This window comes from Lissotriton vulgaris, chromosome 3_1 (assembly GCF_964263255.1).
Source record: "Lissotriton vulgaris chromosome 3_1, aLisVul1.2, whole genome shotgun sequence".
Lineage (NCBI taxonomy): Eukaryota > Metazoa > Chordata > Amphibia > Caudata > Salamandridae > Lissotriton > Lissotriton vulgaris.
The window spans coordinates 1,731,594,890-1,731,616,097 of NC_141689.1; positions in this window are offsets into that span (position 1 = coordinate 1,731,594,890).

Genomic DNA, 21,208 nt, shown 5'->3' on the forward strand with positions numbered 1-21,208 from the left:
AGACGAGTATTAGTTGGGAAGGGTGGTAGTCCATCACAAGTAATAATTACACTTTTCTTGTTAGGTTCAGCAAGGGTTTCAGTAGTGGTAGTAATAATAACTTTATTTCGGCTATAAGCCATAAAAGTATTACAATTGATCCATAAAATCACATTAAAACAGATAAATATAATCATCAAATAAAAACTTTTTCAAAAACATTGCCTAGCAAGATTTAAACAAATATGAATTCATCTCAGGATTCAAACTTAATATAGATGTCATCTTACAAACCATATAATGTAACACCTATGACAGATTGAAGTAGTAGCAAAATCAATTCATACAATTTCAGCCTCAGCGTGATAAACCTCCAGCATAGCACCTTGAAGCGAAAGACCTGTTAACCTTACTCCTAAAACCCAAATGTGTATCTTCAAGAATATGGTTCTAGTTTGCCCAAGTATGCAGCCCAAACAGGACCTGTCTACAAAAAACTTTTTTGGCTATTGTCCAATAGGCTAATGGGCCTGTAGTTTGATAGAGCACCCTATTCCCCTTTTTAAAAATAGGGATATTGGCAGCTCCATGCTGTGATGGATGAATGGCTTCACCCTTTAGGATGCAATTACTCACAGCATTAAGGTATGGGACCCATATTTATGGCTGAGATAAATACAAGTTTCTAGGAATTCCATCTATCCCTGGTGCATTTTTCCTCTTGATCTGCTTTAGGGCAAGGGCTGTTTCGGCTTAAGTTAAGCATGCAGTGTCACACTTCTAGTAGTTACCCCCTTTTCCAATAGATCGATGTTTCTCTAGGTCCCTAACATATCCTTCACTGGGGACCTAAGCTGGGCATTTTCACAGTCCCATTCTCTATAGAGACCCTCAACGTATAGTATCCACCTATTTAACACAACTGTCCCTTTAAGATGATGATCAATTACACAGGAGTAAACTGCAATCATTTTCAAAAAAGCAGTTTTGTGCCCATTTTGAAGGGCATCTGTTATTTCTGCCAACTGTCCCGATTCCCAGCACCTTTTTGAATTGGTCAAAGTAGTTGTGTTTTCTAGCCTTACCTATTACTATACTATTACCCTTCTTTATTACTTCCAAAAGGCATTCTTTCCCTATGCTGCAGTCTTTCAAGTACAAAGTGTGGGCTATTTTTGCAAGCGGCCCCTCCTCTTTTCCTTCACAAAGAACAACCTTGTTTGGGCCACTAATTGGCAGTGATGATATACAAATGTTGCATTAGTCATATCAGTAAAATCTACCAAAGAGAGTTTATCCACAAATAACTTTTATGATTGCAACAGTGTTATATGATATTATTTGCTATTTGACATTTCTTCTATTATTAGTAGTTTCCAACTGAGCTTTAGATATAAAAGGTGCCAAATGTATATCTAACAATGCACCTGTTATAAATTTAGCACTTAAAGTCGGATGGTCGCTGTCTGGTCTTGGAACTACCTCCATGTGATATAGAACAGGCCATAAATCAATTTTGCCCTCTTTTCAACGTTATGTGGGTGGAAAATCAGTTTTGTTACCATTTACAATTTTTATGCCATGTTCTATAGATACATCCAACAGCTGAGATGCCACCTTTGTCAGTTCCTTACAATCTGCCCAAACTGGCCTTAATTTTGTTGCTTCTTCAAGGTATAGGGCACCTTATCAGCCTGGATCTGCTCAGTAGGCAATCGCATATTGCAATCACCCGCTAAGATTTTTATAGCTCTCTTGTTGCAATGTCCTAACATCTCTGTTAAATGATCCACTGTAGTCAACTGCACATTTGGCCGAACAAATCAAATATATATGTGTTCACTACGCCCTCCAATATAACTCACCCTCTACAAGGGTTATTTTAATTTTGAGACCTACAAAAAAGCCCTGGTGTTTGAGGGGATGACTCTAACCACTGCAAATACATCTTGCCTCAACCATATCAGAAGACCACCAGATTGTTGACCTGCTGTGGAAGGCACTGGTACTGAATGCAATAAATCCAGATCTATGCACTTGTTTGATAGTTCATGTTTCCTGGAGGAGTGTACTATGGTGATGGTCTATAAAAGCTCCCCAATCTGAGACTGAAAGTTTTGCTCAAATCCCTGCTATGTTCCAAGTCAGCATATTGATATATTCATCCCCTCCCTCCCTACTGCATTCGTTGATACGTACAGTGAACACCCTGGAGTTATGGATTCTTTTCATGGTCCAACATGCGACTGTTATTATAGTTGAATGCTGCATTCAACATTAGTTCTTTTAGTGTGCCTTTCCTGTTTGGAGAAAGTTGGACTCTTGCCACACATTATGTTGAAATAGCAAGGTTACTCTTGGTCTCAGATACATTTGAGTGCTCCCTTAGTGTAGAAGTGTTAAAAGATGTTTGAGTTTTATGGTCCTTTGAGATTGCTTGTTCTGTATTGTGCACTGCGAGATTTAATTTAAGTCACATGTTTGGAGTGCTGTTAGCTCTGAACCTCAATTCAAGTGAGATTAGCCCTTCAACTAGTTGCTGATTTCTTCATTTCAGCCCTATGTAATCAGACTTTTGATTGACGTTAATAAACGGTGTTGGTTTCACTATGTCTTTCCTTGTGATAGAGCTACATTCCCTTGTATATCTAACCGAATGAATGGATTTGTTGACAAGCGAATCATACTAATCCTTGCTTCATGAGGGGTTTTAGGGGCATCCATCATATAAATATAAGACGGCTTAATCATAGTATCATGGGAACAAAGAGTGCTCATTTTTCTGAGATTAATATGTGTAGTAATCTCACTCTGTCTAGATTGAGTGTCTGAGAAAGTCCCATGTCGTAAATTGTATGTATATCTTAAGGCATCTGCATCCCCCTGGCATCTAGGTAAGAAGTTGTTGAACCTGCTCTACAATTTCCCCCGGTATCTATATTCCCAGCTTTAATTCCAGTTATCTCTATGAGGGAAAGAGCACCTACAGTGGTCTGAGGGTACCTTGTTTTTGTCATCTTCTAATGTGGAACTTAACTTCATTAATAGACTTGAGAGCCTATCCAGTTTTGCATTTAAAACCTTGGCTAATCTACCCATACCGTCAAGTAGGCTCAGGCAATCTACCCTCATCAAATCCATCTTTTCAGTTGAATCCTCACTTCCCACACCAACACCCATCTTCTAATGCTTAACCACCTTGCTCCCAGGATGTTGATTATTTCCTAACAGTTCCAATACTGGAAATTGATTGGTGCACACAATATTAACTACAATAGGGGTGCATTCAGGCCCTTGCTCAATAGATGTATCCTGGGTAGGAATTTCAGAGGTACCTACTATGGAAGGAGGGATACTAGTGTGGGTGTCTTAAGTGGATTCCCCTGGAGAATGGTCATCAACTGATTTACTAAAATAAGTCATAATATCCTTCTGTGTACATCTGTCTTTCCTATTTTTTCCTTATCTTACTTTGTTATCTTACCCCTTTATGTTTTGGGGTAAGTAGCCCCACCACTTCTTCAATCAACTTGTCTATTTCATCAAGAGTGCAGTTCTCAACGTTAGTCCAGTTATAAGAAAACACAAAGCAGAAGAAAATATTACGCTGTCAGTTCCAAGTGTGACTGGATTTTAGGTGTGCAAATAATCAAGATCAGGCTAATTTAACCTCTTGAAAGTCAAGTACATTTCGGATAATCAAGCCAGTCTTACCCTGTGCCAAAGATGGTTAGCACATGTGCAGCCAGCGTGCGTCCTGCGCTGCGGTTGTCAGGGTGCTTTTCAGTGCACTGTCGGCAGCTGGCCACACCCCTCTCCAACTGACTGTGCAACTGGGCCTCTTTCTGCTTGCTGGTGGAGTCCCCTTGAATCTGCAGAATGGGTAGGGGCCTGAGAGCCCATTATTGGCATCAATAGAGTCCCATGCTGCTGGGTTGTTGGGGTGCTTTTCAGTGCATCGTCAGCACCTGGCCACACCCACTCTCCAGCTGACTGTGCTATCATGCCTCCTGGTGCTTGCTGGTGAGGAAGAAGAAGTACCCTTGGATTTGCAGAGTGGGTATGGCCCTAAAAGTCCTTTACTGTCAGCAATAGTGTCCCACACCATGGGGTTGTCAGGGTGCTTTTCAGCATGTCATTGGCATCTGGGCAGACCCCCTCTCCAGATGACTGAGCAAGTATGCAAGCACACCTTCTGGTGCTTGCTAGTGGGGAAGAAGGAGTCCCTTGGACCTGCAGATTGGCTAGGGGCCTGAGAGCCCTTTCCTGTCAATAAGTTTCAGTAATTCAAATCTGAGCTCAACCCCAGCTTGCCATGGCACAGAGGGGAAGGGTTTGTCTTAAGAAAATATGTAAAGCATTTAGAGGTACCAAAACAGTTAAAAAATTGAAAACACAATCAAAATCCTACTCCATTAATATACATTGAGAATATTTTAATGAACAAAACGGCACCAACATGGCAAAAACCTAATAAGGGGAACCGGAGATATACATTATTGCATTTAAAATAAATATAACTAAAAATAGTGGCACAAAGCACCAACCACGAACAACTATTTGCACTAGACAGTAGCAAGAGTTCAGGCTGACCACAATGGAGAACTATTTGGATACAAGGACCAGATTGCTCCCAGTCACAAAATTACCTTTGAACTTAGAATTTTTTATGAAGGAAATGTTGTTATTGACGAGTCATTGGAGGGGCAAGTTGCAAACCAGATTTGAAGCAGGGCTCGATGATGCCAGGTTGCTGAAATGTGTGGTCCAGGTGCAGCCATCAAAAAAGGCAGAGAAGCCCAGCAAGCCCTCAACATTGAGTGGATGCTGCTCAGCATAATTTCCGGTGAAGTTCTCTACTTACTTGAAACTTTTCTGGAGTTCGGAGTTCCTCTAGCAGGGTGAACCAGCAACCTGGAGCCAACCAGTAACTCAACGGCAGTGGCTTAGACAGCCCTCCCATTCTCCGTTGGTTCTCCAGGCAGAAAGTTGGTGTAAGGCCTGTCAGCCTTGGTGTGCTCATCCCCCACACATTGCGACGTCACCTCTCCACCAAGTCCTACAGTGCTCACTCCCTAAAACATGGTAAAATAGGCATACACCTGATTAGCAAATTTATTTTACATGAAAGTCCCTAATAAAGTGGTATACTAAATGCCCATTGCCTCTAAATTAAATGCTGCTACTGGCCCTTCAGCAGGTTTTGTGCCACCCACTTAAGTATGCCTTTAAAACATGTCTCAGGCCTCCTGTCGTTGCAGCCTGCCAGCAGTTTTAAACTGCCAAATAAACTTTACAAAACAACCCTTTTGCCAAGCCTCACACTCACCATTTAAGACATATATCAATCCTAAGGTTGGATCTAAGCAGTCCAAAGGGCAGGTTGCGTTGACAGTAAAATGTTGGGCACACACTTCTAAGTTAGACATGTCCTAGCAGTATACAACTCACAGTTTGTTTTTCACTACTGTGAGGTCCACCATTCCCATAGGATAGTGCTGGGTTGTCCTCTTACATATATTAAGTTATAACATTTGATTGGAAGCATGTAGGAAATCATGTTTGATGTGTGAGAAATTACAATTTATTTTAAAATCCTCTTTTATGGTAACGTTGGATGTTAAGTCACAATTTTGAAAATGGCACTTTCAGAAAGTTTTCATTTTTGTACCTTTATCCATTTGGAGCCTACAGCCTGTTCCTGAGTCACATGATGAGTTGTGAGTGGTATTTGTCCTTTATATATGTCCCCATTGCAGGCAGAATGGAGAGTGGAGCTGTGTACTTGCACGTGAATAGGCTATGCCCTGTTCTCATACAAAAAAAGTAATCCTAGACATTTGTGCCTGTAGCCAGGCTGGAGTTAGTGCAGGGAGACAGGAAATTCAAGGAACTTCTGTGGGGGGAAGCCTCCAGATGTTTTTCCCACTTCAAAAGGGAATGAGTCAGAAAAAGGGGACCCTCAAAGCCACTCTTCAGTTCACTGTCTGGACCTGTGGACGAACTCTCAGAAGACTGCCTGCTGCTGTGGTCTGCGGTGTACCTAAACAAACTGCTTTGCTGCACAAAGAAGGGCTGTTCAGCTGCCTGACACCTCCTCTGAGCACCCAGAACTCCGCCATGCTGCTTGATCCCCGCACTTTATCTGGACTTCCAGAGTGGCTCCAACCGCTAGTAGGCTAGCCTCCTGATCAAAGCCTTCAGGGACGGAAATTCTTCACCTATCTGGAACCTGCGCACCGACCCTTTCTGAATGAGTGCTGACCCTCCAAGTGGGCCTAAATCCATAAAAGTGCTCTGAGAAGGAGAAAGAACCAGGACCTACTTGCTTGTTGATCCACGATTCCCAGAGGTAACGCAACTCACCTCTTTGCTTTTCTCCTTACTGTAAACAATCCCACAGTGCCCCTCTGTACCTAAAAGCTAGATGTCCGTACCATAAGTCCCCTGTGCACAGACACTTTGCCCACCCCAGAGTTGTGGCCAGGGATGTTAGGGTCAGGGTCGGACTGGGAACCATAACCAGCCCTTGCAAAGTGTTCGGCCGCCCCCTTCTTGGTTCTTTGATAGTGTACCAGCACAGGGTTTAGCTTCCAGGATTGATGTCAGCTGCAGCTTCACTTTGCAACCACCCATTTGCACTCACATGCAACGTTATCCCAAGCCTTAAAGAAAGTTCTTAAAGAGTACTGCAGTTTGTATGAGTACAAAAATGAGAAATGAAGCCTGGGGGACAACATGTTTGAGAATTAATATTATGTGAATATCTTACTAAAGATCCCTCATTATATAGCTGGGGTATGCCTATAACATTGTTTAAATTTTAACTAAAGTGCACACCCAAGTGTTAGAGAGGATGTCACACTGTAGAGGGAGGCATGGCGAGGAATGCCCTTTTATGACCCAACTTTAGTGGAGGCCCATTTAAAGAAAACAAAATGAAGGTAAATGAATACCAAGATCAACATGCTGTAGTGTGGGTATATTTCTGACTCTATGTAGAGAACTTAGGGGCATATTATCAAGGACGGTGTTAAAAATTATCGCCAATTTAGCGGCACAAAACTGCTGCTAAAGCGGCGATAATGGGCTTGATAATATGCCCTTGTGAATTCCCATAGAAGCCCAGGTTCTGGTGTGCACAAGGGCTTCTATTGGAATTATCCAGTGCATATTATCAAGCGCATTATTGCCACTTTAGTGGCAGTTTTCTGCCTCTAAAGCGGCGATAATTTTAATGCTGTCCTTGATAATATGCCCCAATGTGCTGATTCACAATGACACTCCACATTGGTGGACCTATGTCCACCCCTTGTCTGACTCCATAAAGCACCAACAACAGTGATAGTACGCTGAAAAGGAGAATATTGCTGAAGGCACTATCCAATTCCGGCCTGGGGTGTGAGCCAGAGACCACAAAATTCGGTATTGAACTGGTAGTCATTAGGAGGACACCTGAAAAGAATCAAGCACACTTGAAGTATAGAAATTGGCTGTCTATATTTTTTAAAAGCAATGCTCCCCTAAATTCATGAGGCCCGTCAATGAGAGGAAGGTTAGGGCTGCTAGAGTTTGTTGCCTCCCAAGCAACACTCTATTTACAAACAGCAAACACAACCAATCAGGCAAACAGATATCAGTCTTTTTATTGAGAATTACACAAATGTCCACTTATGTCTTATCCACAAGCAGAACCAGCGAATTACACAAACCTGTGAGGAAAGGCCTCACACACCACCCTGGGTGCCATAGCTTATTATCGGCCACCCTCATCACCAAAGAATTCTGTAGTGGCGTATGGGTACGGGTACCCTGTGTTTCCATGGAGTGATTCTGGAATAGATTGAGGAATGGAATTGAGTGTAAAGAAATAAAAATCTCAAAAGCCTAGCCAAAAAAGTCTCCTTTTAATAGTGGAAGGCCAGTGAAATGTTTAAAAACACATGGGATGCATGGGAGTGGTTGATTCTGCCACATCTAAGGTTTTTCCCTGTTTAATGAACTGAGAGGCGATCCCAGTCATTTTCCTCATTACATAGGATATTCTAGTTTTTAGAGATACTTTTCTTCAATTTGTTTATGATTGATTAAAAGGTAGTTACACATTTAGCCTGTTAGGCTGCTCTCTGAGGTGTGTTTACAATGGTGTATTCCTATTATTGCTGCATGCTTATTTCTTCACCCTTTTTGTGATTTTCTTTTTTTCCGAGCTGTGAGTTTATCAGTAAAGACAACTGCATGTTCGTTAAATGTGTGGATGTTGAAATAGTTGTGGCGCCTCGCAAAACTGCCTGCGTGAAAACTACAAGATTTCACACAGGCACTTCCGCGACGATGCTACGTCAATTCCTTACGCCGGCTTGAAGCAGGCGTAAGGACTGACACAGCATGTTAAGTATTGGGCGGCCCTGAGCATTGCTGGAGTTGCATCGCGCGTGCGACGCGACTCCAGCGATGCGCCGCCCTTACATCACGAGATGCGTCACGCATCTGCCTACCCTTGCGCCACGGCGCGCCGCATTGGAATTGCAGCGCATCTGCCGTGACGCTAGGGTAGTTTTGCGTGACGCATTTGTTCTGGTGCATCTCTGCTAATATGCAGAGATGCGCCAGAACTCGTAAATATACCCCAAAGGGAGTGTTGCTGTGGGTGTTTTCACACAGCACCCATGGATTCTGATGCATTCCCAGATTTACAAGTTTTCGTAAACCTGGGAATGTGTCAGATTGGCTTGTAGCGCAGGGCTGGGCCTTTTTCTAGTAAATAAGCACCGGTGTTTTTGAGACATAGATATGGCCCGAAAAAGAGGTTTTCCCATAGTGATCTAGGATTAAAACTATTGAACCGTGGAAGACCATTCTTACCAACTGGTTTTTCAAATACTTTTGTTTGAATTTCCCCTTTCTTATTTCTCTGTCAAGGTTTAACCGGTTCCATGCTCATGACGGAGCTGCTCCGTCATGAGTCTTGGTTGAGCTGTGCTCATGACGGAGCGGTTCCGTCATGGCCCGCTCGGCGCGCCTGCGGGGCGCGAATTCCGCGCCTGCGCTGGACGTTCCATTGAGTGGGCGGGGCCATGACGGAACTGCTCCGTCATGAGCACACTTCAACCGCGGCTCGTGACGAAGCGGCTCCGTCACGAGCATGCGAGCCCCGCTTGCCCCCCCCCCCCTCCTAGCGCTGCGGCGGAATTGCTGCCACAGCGAAGGGGTTAAAAATGTGTCTGTATTTTGACTCATAGGATGAGTGCGTTTCAAAAAAGTATCACTATCATCGATCTAATGGGTATGCTCGAGTGCGATGGTCTTGGTCCTATGCCAGATAATTAACAGATCACCTATATGCCTTTGCCACAATCCTATGCTATTCTTATACGGATTGTTCTCAGTATGGATGTTGTTACGTTCAAAGTGCTGCACACGTAAACTGGCAAAACTGTGTACTGCGTCATAATACTCTGACATATTCAAAGAATTCTTCAATAAAGGCAACCCTTGTGCAATCCTTAACAAAGTGAGTGAGTGTGAATGTATCAATTGTCGTGTCTCTAAATATGGGTGCAATTGAAAACAAATGTCTGGAATAGGGAACTTCCTTTACAATTGCAAAAGAGATGTATATTGGGCAGTTGCTAATGGATGTTTGATTTTCAATTGTGGTTTCTTATTCTGTACAGAAGATACATATCCTTACTTAATTCTCTGAGACAAAACCAGTTCCTTTTCTCCTTACAACGGAAGCTAATAATCGGGTTAAATCAAATGTTCTTCACAACTGCTCTGTATTCCCTAAGAAATGTGCGGCCTGCTTTATATCGCCCATCTTTAATTATAAATATATTGGATTCTGATGGAAAGTTTAAAACTGCTTAATTGCAATTTACTTGATTTCTCAATTAATTTCGAAAGGTGCGCGTTTTAGAAGATGGAGGAGGAAGGTTTGTATGAGTAGCGTGGTTGAATCAATCGGCGTCACGATGGTTCTCCGTTAAGGGGTTTAAATCTATTTTTATTCAAAAGAGACCGATGTAACTGATATAAATATGTTAGCCACATGCTACTAAAGCTGGAGTTTTTATAATGTGCTATAAAAGGCAGAAAACACATTTCCAATCAAGATAAAAATGTGCTCTAACATACAGTAATTTATGTGAAATACTTTTGTTGCAGATTTGCTTCAGATTTTGGATGCACTTTTACTTTGGAACATCTCCTCAAATGGATTTTCAGTGATAATTGTCATGTTCTTATTAACTTTCTGGCAAAGATTCATGACTTTGTATCAGATGCGTATTTTATAAATATAATTGGTTACACTAGCAGGCCTTGGAAAGCAGCTTCAAGCGTGTGGCTAAGCTGTGCAAAGTGCTTGTATTTAGCCATAAAATAAATAAAAGTGTTGGGATATATCGATAAACTAACGGATTCGAGAACATGAGAAAAACCCCAATTGATTGGGCTAAATCCGTCACACAGTTTCATTCATTCATTTTCATTGCAATATTTTCTCTGTCGTGAAATGGCAATAACTTGTGTTAGTGAGAACTTACCAGACCCGAAGTTGTAGATATTCATGTAAAATTTTGAAGCCATAAGGGTGCCTAAGTAGGCCTTTGACCAAGTCACCACCTTGAGTTATATGTCACCTTAATAAAGAAAATGCGCCCATAACACAAACGTTGAATTATTAGCTAAGCGACACAAGATTCATCTTCTTTTACCATTACGGAAAACACCTCAGGCCTTTTCAGCAGTAAGGCACATTCGTTGTGATAAATCACAAAACCTGAGATAAACAAATACATCTCCAAAGAAAACCAAGTATTACCAACAGTGAGATAACTTTGTGAAGATACACGTAGACCCCGTAGACAGTTTTTCAAGCCTATTCTAAAGCCTGCTCCAAAATGAGAGTTAAGGATCATCCACAGCCTGGCCAGGAGTTCCTTGATGCACTTTAATGCAGTATATAGTTTATTGCTAGCGAAACAATGCGCATAGCATCTAAGGCCCTTCTTTATGGGGATTTGTCAGAGGGCTGCACAGCAAGTCATCTTGCTGTGCTGCCCTACGTCAAAGTGAAACCGCATGATTGAACTGCATTTATGCAATATCGTGCATTGCAATCCCTTCTCCATGCGCTGGCGGCATTCCAACTGCCTAGCGCCAATGCCGGCACCCATGGTGCCAGGGTGCCGGCATTGCCGGAAGGATTCTTTTTGCACAGGAAGGGACACCTCCTTGTAAAAATACAATCCTGAGAGGCTTTTTCCTCTTTCTATGTGTGATGCAGAATGCAGCACGCATGGGAAAAGGAGAAACCGAGTGGAAGTAAAAAATATTTCTCCCCGTTACACCTCTTCTCAGGAGGTGTAAGGGTGATCTTGTAAATCTGGGTCAGCTTCAAAATCCATGGGTGTTGCTTGGAAAACCAACAGCAACACCCATGTAACTCCTCCCGAGTGCAGAATAAGGTAAAACAGCGACTTGCGCTACCTTGCCTTACACCATATCCATGAGGCCATCCAAAGTCACGCATATTGGCTTTGCATGGCCTCATAGTAATAATGTCTTAAAATGTGCTATTGAGGCATCACAAAAAGTGAAGCTCCAACAGCGGAGAAGGCATGTAAATATGCCTCCCAGTATATAAAGTATATGTTCACTCTATGGGGCATTTTGCAGGTGAATAGCATATTTCTATTGATGATGCTACACTGAAATGATCTTCGGTATCAAAGCAATGCTTTTTGTTGTTAGTGATGTTCTATTCTTGATGAGGCCCAATAGAAACACCCCCACACCCCAAATAATTATTAAACACCATTCCAAATGATTTGTGTGCCTCTCACACTCAACCATAAAATCCACTGCTTCTGAATGTACAACATTTTTTCCAGAAACTGAGAGAAATTAACAATAAAACATCATTAAAAAACAGCACATGTCCAGACAAAAAATATACAGTACCCATTGTGATAACAGCCATCATGTAAATATAAAGGTGAAGTGTAATGTCACAAGTGATACAATGAATGATGGTCTGTACACTGTGTGAACGACGAAGAGGGTATGGTGGAAGCATGTGTTATAATTTGTGTACTTAACCATAAGTGGCCCATTTCACCGGAATGTCAGTTTTATTTTACAACTAAAACTTCACTTCTACTGTGGCTAATGCTGATAGTGACTTTATAGTTATGGAGAGGTAAGAGTTTCTTTTTAAATGCAGTGTTATGTTTAGTTTACAACTTTGATTTCATTTGATGATCCCTAGCAAACTTTCCCAAAAACTCTAAATCCAGTTTGAGTTCAGCATGACCAGTATCATATAGAGGACCACTGACATAATATCAATGCACACAATAACAAAAAACAAATATAGCAGAACAAAATATTGTTAACAAAAATATCACCTTCCTATACTTAACCAATAAAACCATAAATATCGAGTTCACAAATATCATTGTTCAGAATAGTGATTTTTACTTATATAAAAAATTTGTTAACCAAAATATTGTCAACTTTAGCTTATGCTATCACCTCACATAATATCAATCATAAATATATTGGCAAAATAATACCATTATCATTAATAAACATATACAACTACTTTTTACATTAAACCAATAATTTCAATAAACATACAATATATATATACATGTTTGGATAAAAAAAATTATATTGCATCACCAAAATAAAATATAATTGACCCCAATAAAATATATAACTAAACACATAACAATAGAAGTATAAATTTGTATTTACATAAACTTCAAAACATTCTCACTATATATTTATAATATTAAACACTATGGAACTATATATTGCAAATTATAAATAAAACCTAAATTAGGAGGTTATTGCGATGGCAGACAGACCACCATTGTATGTGTGACCCCTTGCTTACAAGGTGGTGGTCCCACTGGGCAAATTACGATGTGACTGTCCATTTGGTGGTTGCATTGCCCATGTTTTGCATTGCGGTGGGTGCTGCACTCTGCAGCACCCTCCGCAGCACATAACAGATAGCCCACACATATCCCTGCACTATGTGGCAGGTACCATGCTGTGTCTACTACATGGTGTAGGGATACATGTTGGCACCATAGGTGTCCCCCAGGGGCAATGTGACTGGCCAATGGGAGTTAGAATCCATTTCCGCCTACTGTTTTGCTACGGTTTGACCGCCGCAGAACCTCAGGCAGAAAGGGATATTGTAATCCCTATGGCGGTTCCTGACAGGCCATTCTGGGACTACACAGACGTCTGACATGCAGTTGAATAACAACCACCTGTCGGGACCGTGGTGGTCAGGGTTTCTGACTGCCACCCGTCTAAATGCCATTATATTATAGTGGACCCAGATGCCTGTTCCGATGGCGGTGCGTTCCACCGACTGCCTGTTGGTGGTGGTCTAGCTGCCATCGTAAAGTCCCCCTTAGTGTTTACCATAGAAGGACTTAACTGATAAAGAAAAATTCTAACTAACTAACCAATAAAATCAAACTATAAACAAAAGTAACCAATAAAAGCACACAAAGAATTACATCAACAATATAAAAGGTACACACATGTAATCAACTTAATACTGCAAATATGACAGTAGCTGCAAGAAGAGGAATCTCTTCCAGATTCTCTGACCAAACCCTTCAAGAAGAAATATATACATCTAAACAACTACCTTGAAATGTAGGTAAAACATAGCAAATAATTAACAAAACACTCCCCAACTTCTATCTCTCTACACAAGCTTACTAAAGAAAATACTACTACTTCAAAAAGGGATAACCTGATGAAAAACAGAACATTCACAAACCAGAAAAAAGTCATAAAAAAGGAAGTATATGTAACTAATTAAAAAATGGAAGCTTACCCCAAAAATGATGAAAATAAAACCTTACAACCTCTAAAAACTACCAAAAAGAAAACATTTAAAATTAAATTGGCATTCATTTTCTACCAACAGAAAGATAGATACATGCCCTATATTACAACAATTCCAATGGAAAGGTTGCAAAAAGTATAAAACATCTAAGAAGAAAATACATGTAAGTATAAATAAGAAAAGTAGTTGCTTAATTTCATATGTCAATAACAATCTTATACACATTTTAAAATTGTAATTATTTATACTATTACACTACTTACAGATACAACAAAAAGAGCAAGATACATAACATCCCAGAATTGGAAGCAAATGGTAAGGGCGGTGGTCTGTAGCAGGATCCTTAATCCACTGCTTTATCAGCTGTTCAGTGGCAGTAAGACTGCCATACTTATAATACTGCGTGCGGTCCGGCAGTGTGGCGTTGGTCTGCCGCTACCACAACTACAGCAGTCCCATGGACTGCCATACTCATAATAAGGCCCTAGGTCACATGTCTATACCTATGACCAAGAGAGGACATTGATGGAAAAGGTGAATTGGAAATATACTAAATGTTATTATAATGCACGCTATGGGAGTGCCAGTACTAAATATGATATTGTAATTAATGTGGAATAACATAACCACCCCTCCAAATGTCACAGAAATACAAGGGAGGTATTGCAGGATATACGAGAGGAAAGCCCTAGCTTCCAGGAGGCACAACCAAAGTCCTAAAAGGTATACTTCCTAAAGACCCTGAACACATCACAGGGAAGTACCACCTATGCCACTTTAAAACTTTTACTTGCATAAACTTGAAAGCCAAAAGTGGTACCCCACCTGCCACTAGAAGATACCAAGCTTAAGAAATACCTGAACACTTAAAAACCACACATACTGAGGAACCTTCACATTCTATGACAGCAATGATATATGAATCCTAATGTTTTCTTCAGAAGATAACTTACTAAAACTAAGGCATTGTGAAACCTGGATGATGGATGGGATCTTCAGGATGCGTCTTAAACTATTAATTCAGTTATACTACATACATGGTGAATATCAAAGCACAAATATCCCTTTCATATATGCCCTACTATCTAAAATAGAAAGTAGCACTTACTGCAAACTCTTAAACTACATTAAACATAAAACAAATACCTATTACCTTTAAACAAAGTCTATTACTACACGTTTCAATAAAAGCATAAGGAGACACCTCCAACAATCTGCACTAAGGGTCAGATAATGAGTCTGGCAGTCCGAGGACTGGCAGACTCATGGTGGCACGATGGTGGGGGTCTTGCGACCAGCAACTTATGATCCTAGTGGTCGTGCCGCTTTGGGACCACCAACCTTGCCAGGGAACCGCTGTTCCTTTGTGATGGCATGGTGGTCCAGAGGTATCTATATGCTCGGATGGACTGCCGCGGTTCTGCCAAGCATTTAACAACTTTCATCCCACCACTATTTCATGGAGGTCTTTTCCCCATGACAACAGTGGTGGTGGGGAAAGAAAAAGGGCCCTGTAGGGCAGATTGTACCTCACTTCATGTGGATGCACACAGGGGGGCACAACATGTTCCCCCAATGTGCATGCACAGATGTTCCAACACAGCATGGATCTTCCTTTGACGTTCCCATTGTGGTGCCTATTTTACACACAAAGTCAAAGGTAATGCCTGCCAATGACTTAAAAAGTCATTATTGGGAGAAAGGTCCTCACACAGCTATGGTGGATCCACGCAGGCTGGGGGCCAGCGCAACTCCACTAAAGTTGTAATTGGGCCCTAAGCAAAGATATGCTATGCTGCAGTCAGTTTGCCTTTAAAATTAAAAAATAATAGCACAAGCCTATGTCCCTGAGATGGTGGTAACTAGCCATTACCATTTACTAAAAGATATACCTTTCTACCAACAAAATGAACACAATCTAAGCTCCCATAATGGATTATTTTGAAGATACTTGGGTAGGCAGGCTACATCGCTCAGGTCCGTCAACCCAAATTCCAAATACTATGGTGAAATGTCTATAACAGTATCTTGGCACAGGAAGCCTAAACAAACAATGTTTTTAGAAGTATGGCACAATGCCTTTCAATCCACATTAGGCAGAACCCAACCTAAAATGTATAAATTTAGAGAAGCATGACAAAAAGAGCAAAGCTACAAACAACTACGAAAGGAGCAACCATTAACCAAATTGCACCTAAACTTAGCAAACAAACCAGAATAACTTACAATATGCTACAATTTAAGGTCAAGCTATAAATAAGAAATGAATAGATTACTCAGCAATATTGCCAAAAGCATGAAAGAACATTATTATTACATTAAAAAACTCGGAAAAATCTATAACATAATCTTAACCAACATGACAAATCCTTTTTTATGTATATAATAAACATAATATTTTAATACATAGTATTAATATATTATAACAATAGTAAACATAATAAATAAAACTCCCATTCTAAATATGACTGATAAACTAAACTTACAACACATAAAATACACATTTCCAATTACAACCACATAATAGTTACACTATTCACATTTCACACCCAAACAAATAAATTAAATATGACTCACAGTTCTGCAGCTGCAGCCATCCTCTGTATCCATGTAATCAAAAAAAAGGACAGAACACCAAAAAGCCCCCGAAAAATGTAAAAAGAAAACCAATATAAAATAGATCACTCAAAGCAACCCAAAGTATCTAGGAACTATATATATCCTGAAAAAGTGTTTGCAGAAATCACACCTGGACCCCCCCCCCCCCCAGAAAAATGGAAAATGAAGTTAAAAATATTAGTTGAATATAAACTAAAAGATATTTCCTTAAAAAAAAGATAATTCTAAATACCTGTAGAACACATTCGTAGACAAAAACCTGCAAAGTAAAATAGAAAACACACCTGCAAAAAATATTACATTACCAAAAGAACATATAAATTGCACTTAATCATTATAAAGCAACTAATATTACACAATGAAACATAACACATTGATACATTACTTTAACAGTGTACTAAAACCTGAACCAACACAGTAGTGAAAAACCGACAAAACCTGCACAAAGAACACAATAACTAACCCCTATACCTCAAGCGTACATTCCCCCAACCTTCAAAGCAGCACCTAATCACAACCAGGATCCTGGACAATACACAAAAAATAACAACAAAGTTGATGGTAGCAGTAAAAAAAGGCCGCTAAAGGAAACTAAAAAAAGACTACATCCATAGAAATAATCAGGAAAATAAGTAAAAAATGTTGAAGAGATATATTAAAAAATGCAAAATATTAAACAAGTAAACTCGTCAACAACATTGCAAAAATATTTTAAAATTGTAAATTATAAATTAAAGAATACTTTTATTTATTATACACTGAAACAACTCATGTGAGAATAATGTTAAAATATACAACATGCAATGCTATTTAAATATGAGTTACATTGTTTATTTAATATAAAACAGGTATTAGAATTTTTTATTTATTAAGATATGAATGTTTTGACTAGAAACAAATGTTTAAAATAAAAAAAAAACTTTGAAAAAAGCATAAACATTATAAAATCTGTTACATGATAATATGTCAACAATAATGTTATTAGAAATATACCACTAACTACATTTATAAATATCTTTCTAAACACCAACAATACTAATCATAAGACATAAACTACTCGTACTATTTATTTAATACACTAAAAATATTACATTAAATAATCACACTCCAACATAATCTATTTTGTAATAAGTGTTGGACAATAAAGGGGTGACATTCACTATTTCCACTCTGATCTAAACCAATTTGGGGAGGATGTTTGACACTAAAAGTGGTGACATTTGCTATTTTAACTCCAATCTAAACTAATTTGGGGATGGTCCTGGACACTTAAGGGGGAACATTTACTATTACCATCTAAACCAATCTAAACAAATTTAGAGCAGGAGTTCAACAATAAAGGGATGGCATTTAATATTCCAACTCCATAAAAATAAAACATTTTAAAACTTATTTCACACTAAAATGATTACATTAAATGATCACACTCCAACATAAACTAATTTGTAAAAAGTGTTGGGGTGACATTCACTATTCACTCACCAATCTAAACCAATTTGGGGAAGGTAGTTGCCACTAAGTCAGTGTCATTTGCTATTTCAACTTCAATCTAAACCAATTTGTGGAAGGTGCTGGGCACTAAAGGGAGGAACATTTACTATTCCCACTCAAATATATACCTATTTGGCAAAGGTGTTGGGCATTAATAGATTAACATTTACTAGTACTACTCCATTCTAAACCAACATAGGGAAGGTGTTAGACACTTAAGGGGTGACATTTTCTATTCCCCCTCCAATATTAATTTGACGTAGCCGTTGGACAGTGAAAGCATGAAATTTACGATTTCCACTACCATCGAAAACAATTTCTGCAAGGTGCTGGACACTACAGATGACAAGGTGCTGGATTCTACAAATACAAATGTACACAAGAAATACTCACACATACTATGTGACCTGATAAAATAAATTACTTAAAAAACATGGTAACCCAAACAAAAATAACTACACATTTATAATGAAACATTAACCTATCAAACAATGTTTTTATTACTACTAATAATTAACATTTTATTATTAATATTTACTAATCATCCAAAACTTTAAAACAGCATAATAATGTATACTCCAAAATTGAAAATCATAAGTTACAAACAATATGAAAATCATTTTGACATCAAATAATAACAATTTTTTTACACAAAAATGTATACATTTTTGAAAATATTTTCCCGAAAACAGAACTTATTCCAAAATTAAACATACAAAAATAGTTATTCTGAAAATAGTATTTAATACATTTCCATAATTAAACCAACTTATAAATATACATTTATACATCATATATAATGCATGTTTATTCCATAATTTAGTTAAACAGCAGTGTATTTACAATGGCAATATAATTCTCAACATTCAAAAAATTATTTATATATGTTTAAATTTTTTTTAAGAATATTTAACAAACATTAAATATATACAAATATAAAAATGAATTTACAATTATGTTACATTATTACATGTATTTTACATATTTGTAAAATTGTTCCAAACATTTTAAATTTCAAATAGTATTTTTAATATTTACAATACAACAAACATCTCTATATATTTCATATAATTTATAAACACATTCCAAACTTGTTTTAAAAATGATAACTGTAACAATATACATTTCTACATATTATAATAATAATTTGCATATCATAAAATGTTTTTTTTAAATTTTTATTGAGCAGATAATAGATGCAAAGTACAGTCAAGCAGAAACATATACTGTAATATCTAGTAATTAGGATGAACATAACTAAAGTGGCATTGTGTAAGTTCAGATTTTGAATGGAGCCAATTAGCAGCATACACAGATTTTACTGAGTAAGGAATTTCGATCAGTACCCTTTTTTTTTCAACGTCAGTAGCTGAAGAGCGGCTGTGTCTAAAGAAATCTCTCCAAAGCAAAAGAAAATAAATACCTAAACCATCAACTCAAATGAGAGAGCTTCTGATGCCTACTCCTAGCGGGCATATTAACTCATACAACCCATTCTTGCAGTTCCTTGTTAGCACAATGCGCTAAATATGAAACCAAACTGAAAATAGCATCTTTAAATAACATTCTACATATTTCATTTAGAGCAGTCTTATAACTCAAAAGTTACTGGCCTGAGAACGTCAAAACAAGTCTTAAAATCATTGCCACTCCTTACTAAGCTGAAACCTATACCACAGAATAATTATATGCGTAATCCGCTGATAGCACCCCTAAAATATCATAATGCCTATGACATGCAAAGCCGGTTGACAAGCGGGACATATATTTTCCTGAACAGGGGAGAAAACTATAAAGTGTTACTGTGCTGATAATAAACATTTCCATTTTAAGGAGAAGCCTCTAAAGATAAGCAAGTGCATAATGCCAGGGCCAACCTAAATAAATTGATTTTTAGAGTGGCATGCATTAAGCTATGCTTCCTAGCGCAGTGAAATAGAATTTTCTGTTTGATAACTATGTCTCTGATTGTTTTTCAGTGACCTCTAAATGATGTCATGTGGCCTGAAACATCTTCAAGTCCCCCACCTGCTTTGCATATGCCTTTTTGAACTTCTTGGTCCATACCATTTTTTTACTCCAAACCTTTATGATTGGAACCAAAAATGCTCTATCGTTGGTGCAATTCTTATAAAAAATGGCCCCTCTTTTTTGAATGGCTGACTCTCATTGGAGGCTTCAAACAACATTAAGCATGCCTCTGGAGCTATCCGAGTTTGCACAGCCTGGCTGATAACAAAAAATAGTCCTTCCTAGACTTGCCACAATTTCAGACATATAAAAAAGCATGAAGCCCCTCTTCTGCACGTTCTTGATGACAATGAAAGCATTGATCGGAAACAGTCACATACATTTATGTGAAGGGTCGCAGGGGAATAGAATGCCATCCATCAGGACAAAAAGGATATTCTCTTAAAATTTGCTGCTCTTGTACCCTATCTTTGTTTTCCAGAACTTTACCCAGAAAACTGTTGATTTGATGCTGAGTCAAGTGTTTGCGTAGCAACCTGTACCAATTGCCTACTCTCTCAAGCTTGCTTTTTACCAGTGTACAGAAACCTCAGTGGGCTACTTGTCTCATATCCTGGCAGATACGGTCATCCCTACATAATGACACTCCTGCCTGTGGAGATACCAGCAGATCACCAAACCTGTAAAGGTACTTATACCTTGTCTTCTTGGGCAATTCTGTTGTTTTGATGAATGCTGGTAAGCTAATTGCGGACTCCTGCACCATTTTGCCTAAGAAAATTGTCCAATACACCTCTTCCTTCCCATATATGCATTAATGTTGCTTGATTATACATATGTATATGGGGGAGTGCCAAACCTTCCTGATACTTGTTTAGTTGCAGGACAGAGAATAGAGCTCCTGAAAATAACTATTGATAATTTGGTTCAGTAGATTGGAAAAATGAATAAGAGAAGGTATGAAATGAACATCTTAAAATGAGCAACCCTCCCAATTATTGTCGAAGGAAAAAGTGACCACTTTCCCATTTGCCATGTAATTTAACTAGTATAGTTGGGAGAAACTGTTGGTGACATATATTCCTAGATATCGTATTGTATTTTGTGAACTCATCGTGACTGAAGAGAAGCTGGAAGATATGCAGCCTATATGTTAAAAAGCAATAGTTTCATTTTATTTTGATTGATTCTATAGGCGCCAATACTTGTAAACTCCTCAATTGTATCAAGGTTCCCCTTGTACATTCTCTCCACCTGGTT